The following is a 14,269-nucleotide window of genomic DNA, read 5'->3' as shown; positions in this document are numbered from 1 at the left end:
CATAACTTATTCATGTCCATTTCCTTACAGCCAACTTAAAAAAGAATATTTTAATGACCACAAATGTCACCTGACAAAGGGAAAGTATAATCACTACAATAGGAAGGGCACAGTCCAAGTGTTTGACGGGGCCAGCCAAACGAAGTAAAGTGTGACCTTATGTCGTAAGATGCTGACGCCTTACGGAAAGGCATGTTATTTTACACAAAATCTTAACTAAAGTCTATAAAAATGAGTATTTGTTCGTCCAATCTTTTGACAAATGTGAGACGACGGCGCTGATGTTTTGGGCATCCAGAATAGAAGGTCCGTCCAACCGGTAGGATGAGGTGGTAATGTGACTTGTAACCTCACGGGCAGTCAGGGTTGTATACACCCCAGGGAATTAATAATAAAAATCAAGTGCACTCTGATCCATAGATCGGGGTAAAAATGTAGTAGTAGTAGTAGTAGTAGTAGCAGCAGCAGCAGCAGCAGCAGTAGTAGAAGTAGTAGTAGTAGCAGCAGCAGCAGCAGTAGTAGTAGTAGTAGTAGTAAGAGTAAGAGTAGCAGTACTAGTAGTAGTAGTAGTAGTAGCAGCAGTAGTAGTAGTAGAAGTAGTAGCAGTAGCAGTAGTAGCAGTAGTAGTAGCAGTAGTAGAAGTAGTAGTAGCAGAAGTAGTAGTAGTAGTAGCAGTAGTAGTAGTAGCAGCAGCAGTAGTAGGAGTAGCTATAGTAGTAGTAGTAGTAGCAGTAGTAGTAGTAGTAGCAGTAGTAGCAGTAGTAGTAGCAGTAGTAGTAGTAGTAGTAGTAGTAGTAGTAGCAGTAGCAGTAGCAGTAGTAGTAATAGTAGTAGTAGTAGTAGTAGTAGTAGTAGTAGTCAACGTCCCAGAAACCAAAACGCTCCTAGACCTGATAGTTTTGTTTATTTGTTTGTTTGTTTATTTGCTGTATAACGCAGCAGTCAGCAATATTCCAGCTATATGACGGCGTTCTGTAAATAATCGAGTCTGGACCAGACAATCCAATGATAGTTTGGCATTAAATGAAACGCTTCAATGGAATTCACATTTAATGATGGCATTTAGAATTAGAATGACTCTTTTACTAAATATTTAAGAGAAGCGAAAACATCAGAATGTGAGTGATTGAGACGGGCATGGCCAGCTTCACTAAGTTTTGACCAATGTTGACGACTTTACACCATTGTGTATCTTATATCTCAGAAACTGGTGCGACATTGAATGTTGTTTTGCCGTAATATGTTATTTAACGTTTAAAGCAGAATACAGTAAACTACGTTTATAACGAACAGGTCTTCAGCAACCCATACTTGCCGTAAAAGGCGACTGCTTGTCGTAAGAGGCGACAAACGGGATCGGGTGGTCAGGCTCGCTGACTTGGTTGATGCATGTCATCGATCCCAATTGCATGGATCGAGGTTCAAGATGTCAATCGCTGGATTGTCTGGTCCAAACTCGAGTATTTACAGACCGTCGTCATATAGCTGGAATAGTGCTGAGTGCGGCGTTAAACAACAAACAAAACATATGACTGACTGCTGTATGGCGGCGGTCTGTAATTAATCGAGTGAGGGCCAGGCAATCCAGTGACTGACATTATGAGCATCAACGCAGTTGAGATACGATCCCGTTAGTTGCCTCTCACGACAAGCATAAGTTGCTCAAGATCTATTTTAACCCTGATCTTTACGAGGGGAGACATGTACCTGAATGTACCTGATTGTACCTGTGTAATTGTGTACCGGTGAGTAACACTTTAAATTTAAATTTAACCTTTTAAATTTATTTGGAAAGTGACTAATGCCTCAAAGACATAGCATAGTAAAAGTCTAGATTTCGCCCCGTTGGTTTCTATACTGAGTGATCAAGTAATCTTTGCTATTGAACATTGGAAGGTTATTTTATTTTTGCCCTTGATAACTTTCCTTGTGATGATTGCTACATAGAAGAGAGTGAGTGGGTATGGTTTCACGTCGCTTTTAGCAATAATACAGCAATATCAAGGCGGGGGACATCAGACATTAATGGACTTCACACATTCTACCCATATGGAGCATCGAACCCGGGTCTTCGGCATGACGAGCGAACGCTGAAACCATTAGGCTACCCAAGCGCCCAGAGAAGATAACGAAGTGTCCGTTCTGAGCAAGAGATATCACAGTTATTATAACTTCGATTTTTCAGAGGGTAATGGTGGTGTATATGATTAGATTAAGACTGAGATTAAATGTTAGACGATTTAAATACTGGAAGTACCATGAAAATAGTGTAATTTGACCGACGAAATTTGATATTAATTTTCGGAAAACCTAACACATTACAAATTATAAATAACATAATTCCTCTTGTTCGGAGCACGGATACTCTACGTTTCAAAGCACTTTCACAATAAATAAGTAACTAAATTCTTCACATCAGGAACAAGTATGGATTCATAGAGGTTAGCTTTTTGTCCTTTTCTAAATAGCGGGGCTCCCGTTCCCCATTGAGGTAATGTTGTAACTGAACATGGTCATCTGAACTCATCATAAATCCATCTTCATAAAGTGTCCAAAAAAGGACGTACTAACTACATAATATACGCAAAGTACATGAAAGTCTATATGATTCTATTCACGTACTCTTCAGCATCAGTGGTGAGTGTGTTGACCTCAATAAATATAAAAAAAACATGGTTGTTCGTATTAGTACCTTCGCCATTGTGAGCTTCAAATATGAAAATAAGTTCAGTCGATTGAAATTATTGTTTGTCCATTTGTGAAATTTATAGAAAATTGTGCAAATGATTTTATTTTGAACATGAATAATCAATAATGTAAGCAACCCGATCTGTGCCTTGCAGGACGAACATTAATATACATTTAATGAAATGATGAGTTATACGTAAAAATGTACATAAACCGTTAATGTGATAGGACGTTTTTCACGCAAACTGTACATCAGATCACACTGAATAACATTCAATATCTATGTTAATTATATAATGCATATTTATGATATAGCATTGTGGTGTTGAGTGAATAATGTTTGAATATTGAACGTTGAAATGTATATGATTTGTGTATATGTACTCACAGCACGCTGCAGCGTAAACACACACTCAAACGCTATCGGACGCGAACATTTCTCGCCATTTTGGTGATTATCTGAACAATTGTGCACTACATGACCTCACGATCCCCGACCGTGGGGTGTAATTATCGCGCCCAGTTCGCGATCGATCCGCGAGATGTTTGTGAGTGAGTGAATATGGTTTTACGTCGCTTTTAGCAATATTCCAGCAATATCACGGCGGGGGACACCAGAAATGCGCTTCACACATTGTACCCATGTCGGGAATCGAACCCGGGTCTTCGGCGTGACGAGCGAACGCTTTAACCACTAGGCTATCCGACCGCCCCTATTTGTTTTGAACAGAACTCTACATAATAATCATTTTCAAACACTTAAACATACATATTATTATATATGCATAATAAATTATCTTCATTTTAACGGCAAACATCACATCCCAACAGGTGATACCAAAATATATGACAAGATAACATGATTTAGCACACGCACGTGGATATAACAAATACGTGTGTTTCACGTGGGTCTGGCTTCGACCAACATTAAGGATATGAAATGAAATGAAACTGTTTGACGGTCCGTCTTGTTTAGTTGTAATATACGTTGCAATATCTCTCAAGAGAGGAGAGAGAGGTACTGAGTGAGAGAGGGACTAAGTGAGAGAGGGACTAAGTGAGAGAGGGACTGAGTGAAAGAGGGACTGAGTGAGAGAGGGACTGAGTGAGAGAGGGACTGAGTGAGAGAGGGATGGAGTCCCTTGTGGAGTTTTGTGGCACTTTTAGCCATATTCCAGCAATACCTCGCCTGGGGACACCGGAAATGGGCTTCACACATTGTACCTAAGTGGGGATCAAAGCCGGGCCTTCCACGAAGGAACGCTGTAACCACTAGGATATTCCACCTTCCCATGTTTGAGAGAAGTATGTTTGGACGCTATACAGTTGTACTATGTCGCTACACAGCATCTTCTAGAGGCAAGGGAGTTAACTGACTATAAACGTCCAGTTTCAGCCCTTGCCAAACCAGGATTGAATTATGGAGTTACACTTTGGCTGGACTAACGAGTCTATGCAAAGTCCAATCAAAATCGCGTAACGAAATCCACATACGGTTAGTAAACTGCTGTGCAGATTTCAGTCGATTGCAGGATTCGCAAAGCCTGTGTACCGCCAACCCGGCATCAATAGATGTTTCTAAAATCTGACCATGTTTTAAACCATGATGCACACCTGATTTGATGCGCTTCGCGTAGTAACACCCGTTTTACCACAATATAGATTTGATTATCGATCAGATGGTCTTGACTGGGTGTCGCCATTTTGTTTGAAGTAAATCCAAGCAAAATATGAGATTTGGAATCTGATTGGAGATACATAGAAGGGACATTACTCGTAATAGCCACTGGTGGCTCAACGATCGAGCCCAGAAATTCCAACCTAGTTCGGCAAGGTGGAAACTGGACGTTTATAGTCAGTTACCTCCTTTGCCGCGGGAAGAGGGAGGGAGGGTGGGAGTATGGCTTTACGCCGCTTTTATCAATATTCCAGCAATATCACGGCGGGGGACACCAGAAATGGGCTTCACACATTGTACCCATGTCGGGAATCGAACCCGGGTCTTCAGCGTGACGAGCAAACGCTTTAACCACTAGGCTACCCGACCGCCCCCCTCGGGAAGATGCATCGCGGAGGAACACAGTGGTCTAGACTCATGTGCATTATAACACTTTTCAAGAGATGGCGAACATTTCCACGACGTTGTAACAAGCAATGCCTTGACATTACAACGGTGTCTATGATAGATGGAGGTTCATTAGATCCTGGGGGCGCCACAGCGAAGGCCAAGGTTCGAATCTCCATCTAACCATAGGGCAGACACTTGTGATCGCTGAAACACTGATACAAGATATAAAATATAAAACGGAGAAGAATCCGTCTCGGTTTTCTGCCGAAATTGATTCCTTTGGGCGTAAAAGACAAAATAATAAAGGCAAAATAATGTAAATTAAGTGAATGGACCACTGAACATTCAGAGATAACACCAGGTGTTCGTGGCTTTACGCCGCTTTTATCAATATTCCAGCAATATCACGGCGGAGGACACCAGAAATGGGCTTCACACATCGCACCCATGTCGGGAATCGAACCCGGGTCTTCGGCGTGACGAGCGAACTCTTTAACCACTAGGCTACCCAAACTCCCCTTATATTTATAAAAGTTTTACATTATAATGATATTTTTTTTTAAATAATACCATGTAGAAGTATCTTTTGTGCGCTGACTAAGCTCCAGTACCGTTCATTTTTTATATAACATCGCCAACTTGAGATCTTTTTGATTGATAAATCAACTGAAAGGTATCGGTTCTTTTGTCTCTCAGTTAAGACACGCCATAGGTTACATGGGAAGTATCATATTTAATAAGACAAGAGTTGACATCGGTCGTAATAAACCTGTATGGAGAGGGAGACGACACCGAAAATAATTAAATAACATAAATGTCAAAAGTTTATGTTTGTTAGTTGATGTGAACCTCCGCAATAGCAGACATTTAGTGTTAGGGCATATATCATAATTTTATAATTACACGTACGTGTATGTATAAACTATGTATAATATCTTTATCCGGCCCCAGAAATTAGCACTCAATTAAAGGGAACTTCGAGGTCTCGAGCATGCCCTGTCTCTGTGTAGACGTATAATTAGTGTCAAATGAGAACACGAGACACTGTCTCTGTGTAATTAATGTAATCATTTATTTTTAAAGTGACCTAGAAAATACACAAAAAATGGAGTTGGGTGAATGACCTGATTCAAAGTTGCCACAATTAATTATTTGACCTAAAAGACGTCACTCTTTAAATTCATCAACATCAATGTATGTATTGTATTGTTTTTTATGATTTTGTTTATTTGACGGAGAATGGGGGAAAATGCTGCCTGTGATGATATTAAATCTCTGTGTATGATTTATGTACACAACTTAGTAGTTCTGCATTTGATATGTGGATGTTTGTTTTGGGGTTGGTTTTTTTAATAAAAGGTCACCGCTTGTATAGGTATGCCGTTATGCAAAGGTTGTTCAGCAATAAAGAAAGAACATATCGCCATGGTTTGCAATTTGTATTTCTAGTTCCTCTTCAATTTTCTTCGTTTCGTTTATGCAGTTCCAATTTTAAAATATTCACGAAGAGAATTGTGGGTATTTACGTTTCCGTTTATCTAACATCTACACATTACGAAACGAAAGCGTTTAAAGAACCACATGGCTCATTTTTTTAGACGGCGTATTTTTACTTAAGGACTTCTGGCAAAGAAACTCAACTGATTAAAAACGTTGACATTGTGTAACTGGAAGAAATGAAGACGGAAAAAGAGAATTTGATTGTCTGTTTCAAAGTCGATAAAGTGATAACTTCTCATTGTCGGTTAATGATTCAAGGCGGCTTCGTTCCGCTGGTAGACAAAGGTCAGAGGAATGAAATACTCCACACGCATTTAACAGCTGGTCTTGATGACGTCACACAAATATTAATTAACATCACGTCACCGCCTGAAAGCAGATTGGACTGGAATGAATTCTTTATCAAAGTCAGGATCGTGTCATGTCCCGATAACCGCTCACCCGACCTGGCAGCCCGGTCTAAAAACTCTCAACAATTTGGAGAGGCCATCACGGAAACGGCGCGGAGCTCAAAGCATGGAAACGTTGATAATTAGGGGATGTGTGTGGATCGCCATCAGCGGCAGAAATAGCCACAACACATCTCGCAGAAGCGGGAAGAGAGAAACGCGAAGCTGCACGCAACGTTTAGCGAACCCGTAGCCCGGATCAGGTGAAGGATTTGTGGAATCTGATCCCTTCATCAATCAGAACGCTTCGGGCATAGTTCACCTTTCGGCCTCGGATAGTAACGAGATGTGCCGAGTGTTCGCTTCGTTTGTTGAACTTCCGGTATCCCCGGGCTGAATACTGAGAATTCCCAATATTCGGTCTGCATTAACCGGAAGATACTTTGATTGATAGTGATTGGTTGGGTGGGTTAGTTATGAATTATTGAATGATTGAGAAAAAAATGAAATGAGTTGAATTTCCAGAAGAAGTTGGGTTGGTTTTTTTCAGTTTTAAACGTAGATAAAAGCCACGCCACATGACCTTTTCAGTATTTTCAGATGTACGACGTGTAAGATACGAGGTTTATTGAGTATGATATACCAACAACTTAAGTTTAAGTATTCATAAATTAAATTTTCGTTTCTAATTGTTCTTGGGCGGTGGGGTTGCCTCGTAGTTAAAGCGTTTGCTCGTCACGCCGAAGACCCGGCCGGGATCGATTCCCGACATGGGTACAATGTGTGAAGCCCACTTCTGGTGTCCCCCGCCGTGAAATTGCTGGAATATTGCTGAAACCACCCTCCCTTACTCACATACTCTAATTGTTCTGTTATCCTTTGAAATAGGGTTAATATGAAATCAAATTCAACCCATATACGATATATCTCAAATCAGGTCTAAAGCGTATCATACTCCAGAGTAAAACAGAATCACAAACGTAGGACTTCACATGTTACGATTGGTTCCGCTCTCATGAAAAGCACCGAAAAGCATAATGTGAAATTATAACGAGACGACGAAAGTGCTCTCCCCACAGCGATGAGTTCCCATACCGGCGGCAACGATAGATTGATGATAACGTTATCAAGCTTATATTATCCATAAATGACAGCTTTGGTGATTACGTAATACGCATGTTGCATTTTTACTTCATAAGTAAGAGGAACAGAAAGCAAACACGTCTCGAAGGCGCATTAAATTTCATCATAATATAAACATGCCATGGGTAAGTTACAACATATGTTTTCATAAACTTGATGGCGAATAAGTTTTATGATCTAAGCACGCGCTGTAACTCCTCCCGAGCAACTACTGTTTCAGGGGTAAAAACATCAATGTATCTACCGACTGTAGATGCCGTAACATTTAAGTACTGTTCATTGATTTGGTTCTTGCTAAATAAATTGAATTATGAAATATATCGCTAATGAGAAAAACGGGAAAAACCATTTGGTCCTAATGTGCAATCTGAGTACTCAGATAAATGTTTTTTATGGACCTACGGGACTATATCTGAGTTTATTTCGTATGACAAATACTATATTTATATTCCATGTTATGCGTGCAGCGTCATAAGTGACTGGTGATGAAGATGAAGATGAAGATGGTGGCGATTACCACTGGGCCAGGCCAGTGAGTTATTTGCTTTATACTCAGCTTATAGAAGTATTGCGCGAATGTCAAGGCGGTGCAGCGCTAATTAACTGTTAACCTTGTTACGTTTCAACCTTTGTTACCTTATTACTTTTGTTGTTCTTACAGGTACATATATATGCTCTCTGCTTCCAGGTATTTTTTCATCTGATGAAGCAGTAAGCATAAACTCCGAAACGTTGTGTTTTCCTCATAATAAAGAACTCGACATTCATACATTCTCTTCTTAATGTGTATCACTTTTATATGAAATTCAGTGATTTGATATATGGATTGTTGTTCAAGCCGACATGTACCGTTCAAAGACAAACGCACCGAAATCTAGAATGACACGAAGACGAGTAGTCCGTCTTACAGACCCTGATACAAATATATATCAAACACAGCCCATGTAAGTCTATAATGTTTGGCAAGTCTAGATCACTGCAGTATCAGGAAATGAAGAGAGTCACTGGGCTCCTTTTTATTATATTTTTATTAAGATAACTGAACAACTGTTTTTTTTATGTAAGATGTGTTCATTTCAGAGACTACATGTTAGTCTAGAAGACGAGATCCGGCGACCTATCAGTGTACCAAACACGGTATCATGAGCGTGGAACTAACGTGTAACCAGCATAGCCACAAGGTCTTCAGTGTTCAAAGTAAAGTGCAGGGCCCTATAGGGCCTAGTCTTAGAGACGAGCTGTAGTATCTCTACTATTAACAAGGATGCTACAGATGCTACAGAATATGCTCATGAAGACTTTATAAAGGTGCAAGGGATCTGCACCGTGCAATGAACGCGGGTGTTGCAGGAAGACAGTTCGGCCAGGTACAAGGACATGCACTGTACTATGAATAGAAAGACTAAAGTATAACCCGAAATCTAAGTCCAATGATCTACTCTGCACTATGAAAACACAGACTAAAGTATAACCCGAAGACTAAGCCCAATGATCTACTCTGCACTGTGAGTGAGTGAGTGAGTGAGTTGGGTTTAACGCCGCTTTTAACAGTGTTCCAGTTATATCACGGCGTGTCAGCTTAATGTGGGAGGAAAGCCCGAAGTGATGCAGGTCTGAGCGAAGTGATGCAGGTCTCAGACATTTACCAGTTCGGTGAAACCCACGAGCACGGGTATGGTGATGACAAACCTAGAAACATAATCGGGGCGAACCGGGATTCGAACCCACAATCATAGGTTTCTGGCATGCCCAAGGGACGCAACTCTGCACAGCGAATCGCGGCGCCTGAGACGATTGGGCCACCCGTGCCCCCTCTCTGCACTGTGAACACACAGACTAAAGTATAACCCGAAGACAAAGCCCAGTGGTCTGCACTACACCATGAAAACACAGACAAAAGTATATTCTGAAGACCAAGGATCCGTACTGTACCATGGATCTACATACAATATTACCCGAAGACTATGACTGCACTGTTGACAAGGTTTGGGGGACATGTATAGGTTTTGTGAACACGAAAACTACAGCATGACCCGAAAACAAAGAGAGACGTCTTCACAAGCAAGGAACTTCCAGTTCGCGTACCACAGCGACAGAAGGAACACACATTACACTGTATGTTATCATTTTCCTATCACCGTTGAGTTCTCGCGCTGGGTGGAAGTTTTAAAGAAGCGACATTTTCCTGGGAAAGTAGGTTAATTATACTCGAGTCAACCAAGAAGTCTAGCACCAGCCAGTAGCATCAATCACCACGTGGCCACGCCTACTTTCTGTCTCTGTAATTATCACGTAATAAACATTGGGTGCCGAGGCCCGCCTGTCACGTGCCTGGGGCGTGATGACACGACGCGGAACATAAAGTGTGTTTCAAGATTCGCCAAATTTCTAATGTATTTGACAGATACTTTGGACCCGTAGTCTTGCTCCGTACAACAGTGCGTCTGCCAAGGTTGCTAAACCGTTCCATACCTGTCATTCCATATAAAAAGATACCATTATTAATTTCATGAAAAATATACGTTCTTGACCATAAACGCAGGTCGCTGTATCACATGACATACATGGCATTATGTATTATGTCCTTAGGCGTTAGAACAGTTGGATCACTGCCTGGGACATTGGGAATGGTTTCCATGTTTTGCACGAAATTAGCTTGGGAATAGAACTCTAATCTATGTCGTGATGATCGGACACTATAACCGCTAGGCCACAAACTGATTCGCTTACTTCTAGCTCGTACTTCGTAATATACCCAACAGAATGTGCTGAGTGACTGAGTGAGTGAGTTAAATTTAATGTGGCTTTTAACAGTATTCCAGTTATATCACGGCGTGTCAGCTTAATGTGGGAGGAAATCCCGAAGTGATGCAGGTCTCAGACATTTACCACTTCTGTGAAACCCACGAGCAAGGGTATGGTGCTGACAAACCTAGAAACATGATCGGGGCGAACCGGGATTCGAACCCACAATCATAGGTTTCTGGCGTGCCCAGGTGACGCAACTCTGTTCAGCAAATCGCGGCGACATAGACGACTGCCCCCTCCCCCCTGCCCCCGAATGAGCTGAGACAACTGTGGTCTGCTACGATATTGCAGATGTGTTTGATACAAGTTTCCATGTTTTTCACCTGGCTGCTATACTCATGTTTATAGTGTTTGTTTGTTTGTTTGGTCAGAAAAAAAATCGAGTCTGGACCAGTCAATCCAGTGATTGACATCATGAGTATCGAACCACGCAATTGGGATACGACGACATGCATCAACCAGCTCAGCAAGCCTGATCGCCCGTTAGTCGCCTCTTGCAACAAACATAGCCGCCTTTTACGGCAAGCATGGGTTGATGAAGACCTATTCTACCCCGGATCATCTTCCCGAGTTAACTGACTATAAAAATCCAGTTTCCACCCTTGCCGAACTAGGCTGGTATTATGTAGTTAAATTGTGGCTGGACTAACAAGTCTATGCACAGTCCAATCTAAATCGCGCACCGAAATCGAAATCCGGTTCGTAAACTGTCGTGCAGATTTCGGTCGATTGCGGGATTTGCAAAGCATGTGGACAGCCATCTCGTTGTCAGCAGATATTTTCCAAATCTTATCATGTTTTTAATCAAGGTGCTGTGATTTGATGCATTTCGCGACGTAAGACCCGTTTAATCACAATATAGATCTTGATTATCCATCAGATCGTCCTGACTGAGCGCCACCATTTTGTGTGAAGCAAACGCAAGTGATACGAGAGGTGGAATCTGATTGGTCCAGGAGAGGCTTACAAGAGACATAACTGGTGATAGCCACTGGTGGCGCTACGGTCGAGCCCAGTAATTCCCGTCAAGTTCTGCAAGGGTGGAAACTGGTCTTTTAAAGTCAGTTAACTCTCTTGCCTCGGAAAGATGACCCCGGATCTTCACAGGTCCGGAACAAGCTAAGTGGAATGTAGTGACTCCCAGGACTAAAATCTAAAATAATATTCGTTCTATGACTAAACCCAAACTTGACAACTTGAAGGTTAATACATGTAACAACACTAAATAAATTGCCACAGAAGTACCCTTTATGGGTTGTTATGATTGAACCAAACTGTTTTCTATCAAGGCGCAGAAGCTACACATGTAGAAGACATGTGTGTGACCACAAACACAGTTTGAACAAAACGAAAATTCAAGCCCCTCAAACAATTAAAATAATCGGTCCCTAAAATTATACCAATTACCACACTGTATTGTGTAATCACTTTAGATTATTATTGGCAGCTATAGTAATACCAATTACTCTCTTAGGTCATTTAATCGTCGATAGTTGGCATACATTTGCTGAAATTCACCTCAGTGTGCAAGCGCCACAAAAACTTAAATTCAATCTGTGTAAGATCAGCCAACAACACAGGCCGGCATCTCGTGGGCATAAAACGTCTTAGTAAAACACCATGTTTGATTATTGACGACAATTTCGTTTTTTTCCACAAACCAGTGCCGCCGTAACATCGTTTTTAAAAGAAACATCGCGACTGAAATTATCGTTGAACGTTGTGGCTGACTTTTAATAACCAGGGTCGCCTGATCCTAAACTGCTGTTTATAGCCAAACACCAATTGACGACGGGAATAAAATCGATGAAATCTTTAATAAGATCCCGGAATTATCGGATAAATCACGCACGCTCTGTTCATGGTAAATTAAACATGGTGGTTATAGCGCTTTTTAAAACCAGGACCGCTTTTAAGTATCCTGGTACAACGCACACACCTTTTTCTCTTTAAAACGGACATTATGCGGCGCTAATTTGGGACAAGCGCTCACAATGAAATGTTCATATTTCATGGCGAACTTATGGCCGTGTTGTCGCGTCAACACCAAGATGAGGGTACGGCCGCAAACTTTGATGTTGCCCCGTTAACTGGGTAAATGTATTGGAGCTTGGTAGCTCTCAATAAACGACTGCTGCAGCACTGTCTGTTTACTGGGCCCCGCCGTCGGAGTTTTTGCTTTGTGTCTTCCATGGAGCTCTAGGCTGCCGCTGAAGCGAGAAATTGATCTCTCGCGGATTTCCGCGCGGATGACGACGATTCGCGCCGAACTGAGTGGTTAGGAACCTGGAGCGGAGCGGAGCGCCAGGTTGAAGTGATGCCTGTCGACTCGTGAATCGGTCTGAATTGATATTGGTGAGCTGTGCGTGTCAAAACTGTAATCCAAACGTCCAGCAATTACAATGTGTTATTATGATTAATGTAAGATTCGAAAGAATACGTATATGCATTTCATAACTGTTTCGACATGCGGTTTTGTATTTCCGTATCAGATAATATGTCTTTAGAAAACAAACGGTATCTTATCATGTATTTGTTACAAAATTATGAAAAGAGATTTCCAACTTAAATATGCTTGAAACATTCATTCAAACAGATAAACATTCTGGTTTTTATTCTCTAATTTGAACTTAACACTATTTCCTGATTTCAGAGTCCATACAATGTCAAAATAAGCACACCCACGTGAGTGTTAACACTGAGCATGATCCGGTTGTAAAGCGTGAACGTTTGTGATGTTAACAGCAGATAACCGTTCATACGTAGCAAACATGATCTGTACATAAAATGATGATGAAAACAACTGTGATGATCTACACAACTGTTCAAAAATATACATAGCCTAGTCATTTCAGAACATTTCAAGCCCGATCACGATGAAGGGGTAGGACGTTTGTTTCGTAGAGTAGTCTTTTCAATCATGCTGTACGTTTAATGCCAGGAGTTTATGACGACAGGCACATGAAATGCATTTTTGCAAGATCGAGATTGAGGCTCGTAGTTTCAATTAAAACAATTTCCGACCCCCCCCCCCCCGAAAATCAAATAGTCGCGGTCCCTATTGGTCCCAGGAAGTATTCGAAACCATGCGCCGACTGTGCATCATGACGGTAACACAACTTGTATAAATGTATTAAGTGGTGGACAGTTTACCAACATTTGTATTGATTTTACGCTGATTGCATCCAATACCAAACCTGCAGAATGAAGTATCCCATTGTTCCGACACACAGTCCGTTCTTTATCTATATATGTCACACGTCAACATCACCCGGGTTTGCTATGCACCTACTGTCGCTAAAAATGCTATTAAATCCACCAGAGCCCTTTGAAAAATTATATCTAATTTCATTCACAAAATGTTCAGGCAAAGAAAATCTGCATCTCCTCCCTAACAATATACTGCAATATTTGTATTCTGTTTTGTATGTCAATGTTTTAATTAGTCATGTTCATGTTTTGTACCCTGCCCCCTGTGGGTGTTTTGTACAATAAATATTCTTCTTCTTCTTCGTGGTCTTTGTCTATGAATTATTTTTAAATCAGCTGTTAATAGTACTCTATCAAATAGGTTAACAAATCATATATAATTAATTGTTAATACAATAAAGTGTTCTTGTTACTGCTGAACAAAGGCGTAAACACGTTGGGACAGTAGGCGTTCCGTGTGCAA

This window comes from Haliotis cracherodii, unplaced genomic scaffold, assembly GCF_022045235.1.
Source record: "Haliotis cracherodii isolate W230 unplaced genomic scaffold, xgHalCrac1.p SCAF_2, whole genome shotgun sequence".
NCBI classification, from domain to species: Eukaryota; Metazoa; Mollusca; class Gastropoda; order Lepetellida; family Haliotidae; genus Haliotis; species Haliotis cracherodii.
The sequence above is the reverse complement of the archived record's forward strand: the minus strand, read 5'-3'. Positions refer to the sequence as shown.